Source organism: Armigeres subalbatus, chromosome 3, assembly GCF_024139115.2.
Source record: "Armigeres subalbatus isolate Guangzhou_Male chromosome 3, GZ_Asu_2, whole genome shotgun sequence".
NCBI lineage: Eukaryota > Metazoa > Arthropoda > Insecta > Diptera > Culicidae > Armigeres > Armigeres subalbatus.
The window spans coordinates 45,990,989-46,004,277 of record NC_085141.1 but is presented as its reverse complement, the minus strand read 5'-3'; the positions used below and the strand labels follow the sequence as shown (position 1 = coordinate 46,004,277).

General features: G+C 41.0%; 2 protein-coding genes across 7 annotated transcripts in view; one reads left to right on the top strand and one right to left on the bottom strand.

Moving 5' to 3' along the window:
* Window positions 1-13,289, bottom strand: part of LOC134221613 (uncharacterized) — a 63,983-nt gene that overhangs the window by 32,073 nt on the left and 18,621 nt on the right. The gene's annotated exons all lie outside the window — the stretch shown is intronic.
* The window catches only part of LOC134219124 (bicaudal D-related protein homolog), a 144,815-nt gene continuing 135,516 nt past the window's right edge, over window positions 3,991-13,289 (top strand). Inside the window, exon 1 of one of the 6 annotated variants that reach the window (XM_062697817.1) lies at window positions 3,991-4,118. The gene's annotated coding sequence lies outside the window, so the exon portion shown is untranslated. Of the gene's footprint in view, window positions 4,174-4,576; window positions 4,770-5,475; window positions 5,617-13,289 lie in introns of those variants that run through there. The other 5 variants (XM_062697818.1, XM_062697820.1, XM_062697819.1 and 2 more) reach the window with 5 other exon arrangements.

Sequence of the window (13,289 nt, the reverse complement as noted above, 5' to 3'; positions counted from 1 at the left end):
TGGAGCCCGTAGTAGGCCCGACTTCCACAGATGATGCGCCTTCGTATTTCACGACTAACTTTGTTGTCAGCCGTTAGCAAGGATCCGAGTTAGACGAATTTCTCGACTACCTCGAAGGTATCCCCGTCTATCGTAACACTGCTTCCCAGGCGGGCCCTGTCGCGCTCGGTTCCGCCCACAAGCATGTACTTTGTCTTTGACGCATTCACCACCAGTCCAACTTTTGTTGCTTCACGTTTCAGGCGGGTGTACAGTTCTGCCACCTTTGCAAATGTTCGGCCGACAATGTCCATGTCATCCGCGAAGCAAATAAATTGACTGGATCTGTTGAAAATCGTACCCCGGCTGTTACACCCGGTTCTCCGCATGACACCTTCTAGCGCAATGTTGAACAACAGGCACGAAAGTCCATCACCTTGTCTTAGTCCCCGGCGCGATTCGAACGAACTGGAGTGTTCGCCCGAAATCTTCACACAGTTTTGCACCACCGTTGCTTTGATCAGTCTGGTAAGCTTCCCAGGGAAGCTGTTCTCGTCCATAATTTTCCATAGCTCTATGCGGTCTATACTGTCGTATGCCGCCTTGAAATCAATGAACAGATGGTGCGTTGGGACCTGGTATTCACGGCATTTTTGAAGGATTTGCCGTACAGTAAAGATCTGGTCCGTTGACGAGCGGCCGTCAACGAAGCCGGCTTGATAACTTCCCACGAACTCATTCACTAATGGTGACAGACGACGGAAGATGATCTGGGATATCACTTTGTAGGCGGCATTAAGGATGGTGATCGCTCGAAGGTTCTCACACTCCAGTTTGTCGCCTTTCTTGTAGATGGGGCGTTTAACCCCTTCCTTCCACTCCTCCGGTAGCTGTTCGGTTTCCCAGATTCTGACTATCAGTTTGTGCAGGCAAGTGGCCAGCTTTTCCGGGGCCATCTTGATGAGCTCAGCTCCGATACCATCCTTACCAGCTGCTTAATTGGTCTTTAGCTGTTGAATGGCATCCTTAACTTCCCTCAACGTGGGGGCTGGTTAACTTCCATCGTCCGCTGAACTGACGTAGTCATCTCCTCCGCTGCTTTGACTTTCACCGCCTGTACTCTAAGTGCCATTCAGATGTTCCTCTCCTCGTCCGTCAAGATGCTCCCATCCTTATCCCGGCACAAGTTCTAATATATTATTGTTGAAATTTTTTACGGAATTTACGCTGGAGACGTTTTGTTTTTTTTTCATTAACAATTTGTAGCAAAATTTTTCAGAGAGAATTGTTCAAATATCATTCGGAATGCCAGCACTTTATCAAGATTGTATGAAGTAATGTCAAAGTTTTTACAGGAAATTTCTTTACTGGATTTTTCCTGAATGTCCACAAGAAATTCTTTTGAAGTTTTTTTTCTTGGATTATTGTAAAAATATGAACATTTTTCAAAATTATAGCTGCAGTCCGCTAATGCAAAAGTGTCGGCGGCGTGATGCCAAAAACCATCTGCGGCGGTGGCGTGGCGTGGCGGATTTTTATAAAATATTTTCCCATTTTTCCTTTTTGTGGAAATTGAGTCTGAATCGTAACCTGTTTTTTCGTTTATTTATTTATGGAAATAGGCTAAGGCTGAAATGTTCAAATAACGCAGATATGCATCGGCGTTGCGACCGACTCTGCGTTACCGGTTATTTTCGATGCACACCTACGCCTTTTCAACGCTGATTTGAAAAGACGCTACGTGGGCATCGGTCCTAAGATGCGCTTTGCTTTTAATGATTTGTATTTTAAAACCACTATTGTTATTCACCAAAAGCTTTTCGTATAAAAAAGACCACGTGGGTCGAGAGCAACAACCTCCCCCCCTCCCCCTATGTGGCTTATCGTGGTCATATTCATTTTCGGCTCTGCACCGTCAATTATCTGAAAGAATATGGGTGAGTGAGTATTTATTTGAATAGCACAAATTATTAAATAATCGATAAACTGAACACATGTTTGAAGATTTAAATAAATACCGTAATCCGGGGGAACATTGATCACCTGGTTAAAATATTTTTTCCTGTTATCACAATTACTGATTGTGAGTAAGGTATCTTAATCTTGACTAAATTTGCTGCTGAATAATATAAACTTCGGATGAATTTGCATTTATTTTTCGCCAAAATTTGAACAATAAAATTAACATTAATTTTTGAATGCATAGCATGCTGCCAAAATAGTACTCAAAACAAGTATAATAATAAAAAAATTAAGCTCGTACCTATAGTTATATGATAAGCAATCTCATTTTCTTGGTTAATCCGTAGTTTTTTTTCCGAAATTTTGTTATTTATTTTTGAAAAACCAGATAATTCCACTAGCGGTGATGATGGTTTTCTCGAAGCAATCGATGCACATTTTCAAAATAAGTTTGAAATTATCAAATGATCAAGAACAACAGTCTTATACGTTCTATAAGTACCAGTAAAAATCTATGATTTCACTTACGGGGGAAATATTTACAAAACAATTAAAAAAAATGGTCAATGTTCCCCCGGATTACGGTACACGCATAGATCTAATCCCTAAATTTAATTGAAGCAGAGGAGCGCGTGTAATCCAAATTTAAGCCGAAAAACTATCAGAATTCTCACACATTTTTCAGTCAAAATCCTTAATAGAAAATGAGAAAATCGGAATTTTCCAGACTGCACCACACAATTACATAAAAATGCTGATGGGTGTGAAACTACTACCGATATGAACAAAATAAGAAATAAATTTTCAATATATTACGAATCGATGCTACAATCTAGTGAATCGTTGTTGGAGATTTTCCATCATTGAATTACACATCGAAAGATCTATGTAATAAGAAAAACAGAACTTAACAAAGCCAAGCATCCAAAAGAAGTCACCAGGATGTGATGGATTATCCTATAAGTGTTATTTGAAATACATACTTTGAAATTCTTAAAGTTGATCTTCTTAATTTGTTCAATACATACTTTATAAACAGAGTTGTTGCACCATCAATTTTTTAAGAAAAAAGTCTAAACATTCATTACGAAATTCAACATACCGTCTGTTGGTGATTTCAGACCGATATAGTTATTAAATATTGATTACAAACTATTCGCTAAAATTTTGTCAAATCGTATTCAATCCGTATTGCCGCATTTAGTGGGACCATGAAATAATTTATTTTAGTAATTTAAATTCGGGCCCTCCTTAGACGTGCGGTAAGACGCGCGGCTACAAAACAAGACCATGTTGAGGGTGGCTGGGTTCGATTCCCGGTGCCGGTCTAGGCAATTTTCGGATTGGAAATTTTCTCGACTTCCCTGGGCATAAAAGTATCTTCGTGTTAGCCTCAGGATATACGAATGCAAAAATGGTAACTTGGCTTAGAAACCTCGCGGTTAATAACTGTGGAAGTGCCTAATGAACACTAAGCTACGAGGCGGCTCGGTCCCAGTGTAGGGATGTAATGCCAATGAAAAAGAAGAAAAAAATTGATCATGTAATTTTATTATATGATTTTGTGATATTATCAATTTAATGCAATAAAGGGAAAAAATATTTGTTTTGTGCTTCTACGGACAGTTGCTATCGGCTTGCAACGCTGCTCTTCAGTTACCGTCAATTGATGTTGATTTGATCACCATCAACAGTTACCTCCCCCGCGTACCTTTCTACACTTGGCTCGGACTATTTCTCACTGCTGCCAATCAACAACACGCGGGCGAATGCTAAAACCGCGCGGAACTCGTTCGCTAGTTTGTTGTTTTATTGTAGGGCCTATTCCGCCAACACACAGTCCGGCACCAGCACAAACGACTTCGCGTTTGTTCGCGGATTGGTTCGCAGTTGCTGCTGTTTTTAACCGTGCCGTGTGTCATGCCAGTAGTGGTAGTCGTGGAAACGACAACCGCCGACGACGGCCGAGACGGCGAGCCTTCGTATGTTGTCAATCCAGGTGTGCTTTTTACACCTTGTGGCCACGGTCTTCGGCAGCGCACATTTAGTGCGGTTTTGGTTGCTGTGGTGTACGGAGAGTGTGGTTAGGGATAGTTTTTTTTTTCTCTATTCGGTGTCCGTTGTGTGAACGTTCGCGAAAGTTCTGCTATTCCGAACCGCGGGTTGTTTTTATTACTGTGAGTGTTTTTAGTGCATCGCGTGCTAGCCTTTGAGGCGCGTGGCCTACCGCTTGTGGGGTTCTTTGTTGTCCTGTAACTGTTTCATACCTTGGTTGCTAAGAGTCGTGATATGGTGGTTTTTAAGATTCTAAGAATTTCTTGAAAATTATCCACGTGAGTGACCTTAGCACCCAAGGCTCATGTAGTCAAAATTTGTGTGTTGAAAAAACTCATCAACTCTCATCGCTTGGAGAAAATCGAACAGTGTGGCGCGTTATGGATTTTGTCGCTCTCATTTTTCGGTCTGCTCGTTCGCTGTGTCGCCGTGCGTGATCGATTTCACCTAGTTTCGAGCACGGAGTGATGACCTCGGTGCGCCTACTGCGGGCGAGGACCGCTTTTTGACCACAAACAGAAACGAATCAGTCGAAGAAAACTTGATGCAATATTTTATGACCGATTGAGTGGATTAAGAGGAAAATCCTATCGAGGGTGTATCAGCGGCGTACCTAGTGACTAAGCAACGCAAAAGAAGTGATGATTGTGGAAAAGGAAAACAAAAACAACACCACTAACAACTAGTGGGAAATCGATCGATGGAACGTAAATTGAATCCAAGGAAGAAAATTTGATCGATAGAGCTTGTAGGTCGTTTGCTCATAAACTTAGGTATGTGATTCAGAAGATTGAAAATTTGTAAGCTTGAAGAAAAAAAACACATGGAATCGCATTTGCGTATTTTCCTATAGCTGCAGCTGAAGCTTTGTTGGATAAGTTTAAATTGAAAACTGTGAAGCAATAAATAAATGTGCTGCAGCTAGAAAGAGGAATGTGAGTGCTTGTGAAGCCCCGTGTTCAATGTGTTTTCATCATCCATACCTCCACCTGCCGACATGGATTCGTGCTAATGTTATTTGTTTGTTATTTGTTACAAAGGAGCTCTGCTGCGCCAGCCGTACAAATATAACAAGACTGGCTAATTTAGGTTTTATTTTCATTATATGTTTATTGACGCTCCTCCCCACGCGGTCAAATGGATGGTGGCATGAAGCAGCGGAGCATTGCTGCCAATAATTATCAGTTCAAGCTAATGAAGCGTAGCACAAGTCGAACGTGATGCCACCGTGCGGGCAAAAATGATAACAATCAGTCAGCAGTTATGCAAACAGTGTCAATATAGGTGACTAGTTAATGACCGTTGCAAAATTGTAATCTCTTGAAGCGGAATGGTGGTGGAGTTAGAGTGGACCTAAAACTTCGGACAAGATGCAAAGGGATGCGGATTGTTGTGACTAAACGACTAAAGGATTGACATGAAGGACTGTATGAAGCTGATTTCGGTTTGACATGTCATGTTTTGCGTGTTGTGCTTGTATCGCAGTGTGAATCACAGATGCGATAATTTAAATGGTTTATCATCCATTTTCAACACTGTTAAAGATTCAAATACAATGACATATATAATCGCAACGATTTCACTGAGAGGCAGAGATATATCCATCTGAGCAATGATTTTGTGAGTATTTTTCTTAGTTTATCCCATCGGGACTGGGAATAATGCAGACATAATACGGACTGCAGCGTGGAGGTGCATCTGTCTGAATGAGCTTCCAAATTGGAAGTTTCAATTAATTCCATGGCTTAATTTTAACTTTATAGATTTCGACCTTAACAGTATGGTCCGACCTCACGTACTTGAGTCGATTCAATGCAAAACACTGAAAATAACCTACTACTAGGCAAGAATGTTATCGATTATGTAGTAATTTTGCGTTCAATATTTTAGTAGTTTGTCAAAAGCCTTCTAGTGCGAAGGTTTTTCTACAACTCTGCCTAATGGTTTGTTGTTGAAATTCCACTAGGGGAAAATCCATGAAGTACATCACGCAAAAAAAAATCTTCGCACTAGAAATCCGCCATACAACACATGTTGAAATTCAGCTTCTGGAATGAGTTATTGACAAACTACTAAATGGTCGAAGGCAATTTACTAAATGATCTATAACATTCATGCTACTAGGCTAATTGAAATAAAATTAACTCGTCCTTTAGACAGGGTGAGACATTCCACGAAAAAGCCCTAAAAGAATTGTCTTCTTGTTGGAGATACATAGCTAAAATCAAAGCCAAGAATACAGTACTTATTATTTCTATTTAGTATGTTTGAATTATTGTTTGATTTACTAAACTATCGTCTAACTTTTAACATATCTATCTAAGATGAAAACAACTGCATAATGCAACGCGTTGAGTATCTACAACCATGTACACACAAACTGACAACCCTCCAGAACGGTGAGCTGAGTTGATTTACGAGATAACATTTTTATCTACATCAATATCAGGCATACATATCGATTTAATAGGTTTTCAAAAACTTCAATCAATTTATCTGGTGGATTTGTTGTTAGGATTGGGAAAGAAATATTAGTCCGACACTCTTTACTACATTCCAACAAACAATTTAAGCTGTATAAGCTAGTTTTTTTTAGCCAAATAAGGCTATTTTTTGGCTGTAAAAGCACTTCTCCCCCCATTAGCACAATCCAGTCCGATTTGCAGCATCTCATATGTGACTTAATTCAGTTGCATATGGGTTACAGAAACTTTTGTGCAACGTGTGTGCTGTTCAGGCCAATGTTTGTATGGGTAAAATATGAGGGATCCCCTGCTTTCCCTAATTTCTCGGGTTTTCTCTATTTGCATTGTTTTTTTTGTGTGTAAAATTAATCAACTATTTCTATCTGTGTACTCTGAAAGCCTAATCTTTAGTAATTTGCCTTTGTGAACGACTAAATTATTTTTTCAACACTGAATCATGTTCGAGCACAGAAATAAAAACCGTTGAAACACAAACATCAATTCAATCCGTGCACTCAACGCGATTCGCTACTTCACTAGCCAAACGATAGCACGATTAATCGCGCACCAAATACATTGACTGCGACTGGAAACAATTTTTTTTACTCTCCGCGATCTTACTGAAAAACTTGCCATATAACGCGATAACACGATCAAACACGTTTTTACTATTTCTCGGGTAATCAAAGCAGAAGTTGCTCAGAACTTTTCTTTTTTTTCTCGCGATCCTCCGAAACAAGCTGACAAAAACTTCAGAACTACACAAAACTACGATAGGGGAAATGTTCCGATCTCCAGCTCACTGTACATATATCCATCTCATCGCTAAACAAAGAAATACGGCACCAAATTCATCGCTTCTTTTTGTCAACATGCGTGCAGTGTTGCCACATATAAAGATTTATCTTATTCATAAAGATTTTTTAATATTTTTTGATAAAGATATCTTTATATAAAGATTAAAGATTTTTTTGAAGAAATAAGATTTTTCAAGATTTTTGTGCATTTTGGCCGATACTTTAATCCGATATCATGACCGATAAGGCAGTTTTCACTCAGTAAAATCCGTCAGCTACCAGATGGCTATCGCTTGACTCAGTAGTCAAACGGAATGTTGATCGTTTTTCAAAGCTTATCATGTACTTTACGTTCTATTCGAACTGTGACAATTATTAAACTGCCCAGCGCCACCGTCGTCACCTCTACAATCCCATACCTGGTAGAAGTCATGAACAGAATAAAAAAAACATGATATAGACTTGATTGATATAAGAGATAAAAGAACAGGCAACAATATCAAAAATTTGCACCGAAATATCATTTAAATATCAAGATATGCTATGGATAAGAACAAACTAATGGCACCTGATACTGATTTCTTATTATAAATAGCATAAATTGATCTCTTCATGATATTTTCATGCAAATATTGATATTGTCCGTTTGATCTTTTATCTCTTATATCAATCATGTTCATATCTCATTTTACTATCTTATCAACATTTGATATTATTCAGCTATTTTCTTCTACTCGGGATGACCTACTGCTTGTTAATACAGTCAATCGTATTTTCCAATCGGAAAGCCCTGAGTATACGAACATGTACAGTGAAATTAAATCGCTTTATCTGATTATCCTTTCCTTACTTACAAAACTTTGAACAACATCTTCACGAGAAAATGAAGACCTACGTAGGGCTAGCGGCAGATAATCTGGCAGGACCTCTTGATTAACCGCTGAAGGTAACTTTCTATTCTCTCGCATGTAATTTCTATGTGGAGCTGGTGAAGCAAACAATCAAACTCTTGAATGATTCCGTTCTTAAGACAGCTTGACTCATCGATCCAAAGAATTTGGAGAACATTACTAGTCTCAGTTCGATCCTGAAGAAGATCCCAAACTTTTGCGGGAGCTCAGGGGTGCAAATCTTTGCAAAACTAATCAGATCGAAGAGCAAGCCGATACGACGAAAAGTTGCGAGACATCGCTGGGCGGTAAACGGCGAGAAGGAAAGCTGGTATTTCCATTATTAAGAAAGTTCATCAACATTTCTATCTCATCCCTCATTCGGCAGCAGCTGTCAAAAGGCTGTTTTGGCCGAATAACTTTATTAAAACTTTGGTTAGTAACCGACTGAATATATATACGGTATACCAGCACGATTAATGCTATTTTGCGTTAAAAAATGTTATGTTAAAAAGAAAGGAGTTGCCAAGATGGCTTTAACGTTGCAATTCAATTCAAAATGCAAAAAGTCAAAATATTCACACTACAGACCTGAAAGGTTTATAACTTTTGATCACCTTGATTTGCAATAAATGGGATGATACAAAAATACCTCGAAACTCGTTTCAAAATATACTCTCATTACAAATATCTACCTGCTTCTAAAAAACCCAACAGATTTAAAAACATTTGTATATTTTTGAAAAAGTGAACATTTCAGCTATTAAGCACCTGTTCAAGTTTAAGCCTGGAGCACGAAGACAAGTTCGCCAATCAACTCGTCGAATTTGACGGGCGAAATGACGAACGATGTTATGCGCTTCAGCCTTAAGTACATAAAGATTTTTTTCAAGATTTTTTGCTCACAAATAAAGGTGAAAAAGATTTTTACGCCTGAAAATGAAGGTGAGGTTCGAAAAATAAGTGGCAACACTGCATGCGTGCTCACTGCTGAAAAAAATCACAAAATTTATAAACAAACCAAATTCCTTTCCATTACTTTGTTTTTAATGGGATTGAAATAGGAGCTATGAGATGAAGTGGCAAACCGTTCCTCTATATCGAATGATGAATACTCCAGTTTCGTCCAAAATAATGTTTGACGAATGCACACGAAATACGCTGGTTGAGATTTTAATACATGAGTCAAAGGTCTCTGCCTGTTGGGCCGTGGTTCAAACGAACAGCAATCATACGGCAAAATATATGATATCTGCACAGATAGAAAAAGTTGTTGAAATTTACACGAAAGGAATGCACATAAAGGGAATGCCAAAAGAGCGTAAACTAAACGATATTAACACCTGAATGTATGCAATTTGTATTGCATTATGTCACTTTTTATACGATTAAGTGTCATAATCCTACGTGAATTGTACACATTTAGGGCGAACTTGTTGGAAGATCCATGTACGCCCAGCATAGTGTAATTTTTCACGTCTTTTTTTACGCGATGATTTCTTTTCATTATTTGTTTCTGTGTAAGCTTAAATACACATCTTCAAATGGCTGTCAGTTGAACCGACTGAATAAAAAAAAAGAATTCGTTAGTTAGGTCGGGGTGTAGCCCAACTAGCGAATTATGACTGTGAAAATATAAAAGTATTAATAAGATTGCACAAATTCGTATGAGTTTAAAATGAAGCGTCCTGCGTCATGCCAGTCAACTGTCGAAAACTTAAAATTGGTATAAAGCTCAGTTCTATATTCTACAGATTTGGACCACGAATGAATCACGAGCTTCAAATATTTTGCAATTGATTTGGTGTATGAATGCGTCATTTTATCTACGGATCAATCCACTTTGCAATTACGGCGCCTTTCTTGGCAGTAGCATAAATATTTCATTTAATTAGTAATTTGTAACTAAAATATCTTTTGACATAGCACTTAGTATTAAAAATGTGTTCTGCCTGGATTCCAACTTAGGCTTGTCTAGACTCAGTCTCGAGACTCTTTTTTTTTTTTTTTTTTTTTTTTTTTTTTTTTTTTTACAAGGGAGAATGCATTTACACACTAACCCAGTACCCGTGCATTGTAGTTGCCAAACTACCCCACGGAAGGGTACTGGGGGGTCGGACCCGACCCCCCCGGTAAAACCGACTAAACCCCCTTGGGCTCCACCATCGTTTCCCCCAGGAACTACCTCGCAGTACTACTTCTGGGGGGACGGCAGTACTAAGCGTACTCACTCATTATCGCTCACACAGGCACTCGTCCCACGCGAGACTGACTTGGGTGCTCGCACCCCATTCACTCCATTTGAGTCTTACTTGGATGCTCTCCCGGACGCTCCGCTGCCATGCCTCGAGGTGTCAATAGCGGTAACTGCCTGGGCCTACAGATATTGCGCTACGACACTCTGCCTCAGCACGAGCAGATCAATCACACCACTGCCGAAGCAGACCATACGCTACCCTGCCGAAGCAGGGACACTCCCCATGCACCACATGTGCACAACTGTAGGTGTGTGGGTACAACCCACTGCTACCCTGCCGCCGAAGCAGCTTCTCCAAAGACCATTCGCTCCATGTGACCCTTTTTCGGGTGCTCACTCTAACACTCCACTGCAATGCCTCGAGGTGTCGATGGGATACCTCGACTCCTGCCTCAGCATGTGCAGTCCATACTCAGACTTCTGCTGCGCTTTGAGGTGACAATAGCGGCGGAGACACGCTATGACACTCCTGCCTCAGCACAACCAGATCACTCACTCCCTGCCGAAGCAGCTCACGCGCTACCCTACCGAAGTAGGTACACTCCACAACTTATTCTAACACTCCACTGCCATGCCTCGAGGTGTCGATAGCGGTATGTGGGGACTAATCAACGATACTACGCTACGACACTCTTACCTTAGCATGTGCAGTCCATACTCAGACTTCTGCTGCGCTTCGAGGTGGCCATAGCGGCGGCGACTCGCTATGACACTCCTGCCTCAGCACAAACAGATCACTCACTCCCTGCCGAAGCAGCTCACGCACTACCCTACCGAAGTAGGGACACTCCACATGCCAGTTGGCACCAGTCGCTTTGATAGAGTCCGCTTACGGGCACTTGTGGTTTTTTGGGAGGGATTTTAGCAGAGCCCACTGCTAAATCCCACCACGCCCTAGGCAGTTCTCCCTGACTCGCAGACAGCTGGGGAGGGGTCGTCAAGCCCTTGGACATCATGCTGTTCCTGCTGTCCCTGCTGCCCCCAGTCTCGAGTCTCGAGACTCTTGCAACATTGCATCTGTGCACTGGCCACTAAAACAAATGTAGATAAGTATGGTAGGATCTTTCTGACGCTAATCAGTTCGTGATGCATAAGATTCTCTGTCGAGCGTTACCGGATTATTGTGAGTGGCCCATTTAAACGCGTGATGAATTTTTGTCATTTGCTGGCTGAATGTGTACTTTTTACAGTGGTGAATTTCATATTCGTGGCGCTCTGGATGATGTGAGTTCGGATGTTTACTCCTCTCCCTCTTCCGGAATATGAGATCGATTTCAAAAAAGGAAGAAAATGAAAACAAAAACCACACCTTCACCCTTAGAGGTACATAGGGCCAACGGAAAAGATCTCCATCCTGGGTGGATGCTCGCTTCAGCCTTGACCTGAGCCCAGGTTAGATTCCTGTCGACCTCCTTTATTGCTACGTCGCCGCGAGCCGCTAGGTCTGCCTCTGCTGCGATGTCCTGCCAGATTCCAGATTTGCAGATTTCGTCTCCACTCTTTTGTAATGTGTGGCCGGGATTTCGTGCGTTGACTAATCTGATTGAATCCTAGCCTTCTTGAACCGAGCTTTTGTGTCGATCTTGGTTCCACCGTCCGATGCTAACTGGCTGCCAGGATATTGAAAGTTTTCGACCTTCTCCACTGCTTTCCAGACTACCGTAAATTTAAAAGGGTTGAAATCCAACGATTTGGTCTTGTTGACCAAATGACAATGGTCCACACATGTTCTTCATGAGCGGAATCTTGCCTGGTGCCATCGAAGAGTCCTGTCCATTTTCTTGTGTATCCGATTTAATATCCGATAAATTTGCACAGGACTTTGAGAACATTGCTCAGTAACCTGATGTCCCACCAATTGTCGCACACAATCAAATCCCCTTTATTTTGAACCCTTACTACGGCTGCATCTAGTTGGCCCTAAAAGTCGTGGTTTCCCAGATATTACAGAATAGTTGCAACATTTGCGCAGATAGCATGGGCTCTGCTTTAAGCATCCCTGCTAAAATGCGATCGACCACGGGAGCCTTGTTGGCTGTCATGCTTAAGATGGTTGCTTCAACCTCCTGCAATGATGGTGCTTCGTAGTGGACGTGGGTAATGCGTCACACCATTGGTAACTCATGCCGAGATGTTGATGGTTGGTCGGGCGTCGAAAAAGTGTTCGAACCAACGTTTCAGCTGATCATTTGGGTCGGTGTGTAACTGACCTATCGCATCTTTTACCGTCATTCTCGGATTCATCCTTGCTCCTCTAAGGCGTCGTGAAATATCATAGAGGAGACGAATATCGCCAGTTGTTGCAGCTTTTTCCCCTTCGTCGGCCAGGCAGTCCACCAACTCTCTCTTGTCCCTTTTGTAGCAGCGTTTAAATTCCTTCTCTAGAGCCGACTACAGTTGACGGAACTTGTATATGGCTGCTCTGGTTCTTGTTCGCTCTACACAGATAAAAATTGTGATTTAATAGTATTTTCATGCACATATTTGGAGCATGCAAATAAACGTATCATTCAATCGATCTCCCTATTCTTTGAAACCGAAATAAATTTAAACGGTGCTTGCTTGAAAAATTCAATCAAATTTAATTGAATATCGCATGATAAATTGTTTGATGGGATAAGCTGCAATTTTACACGTCGTTGAATTTTCAAAACTAATTGCTGTGTATCGCGGCCTTTGCTTGTCTCCGCACCTCAATTTTCCGCCAGGTTGCTTCTGTAATCTACTCCTTTCGGTGAGTGCGCAGCCTACTCAGGTTGTTCTCGCTTGTTTCGATAAAGACATACTTGATGACCATCCACTGCTCTTCTACGCTGCCACCTTCCGAAATATGCGCTGCCCGAGTTATCTCTTCACAGCTGGATCTTCTTGTCGGCTTGTATTG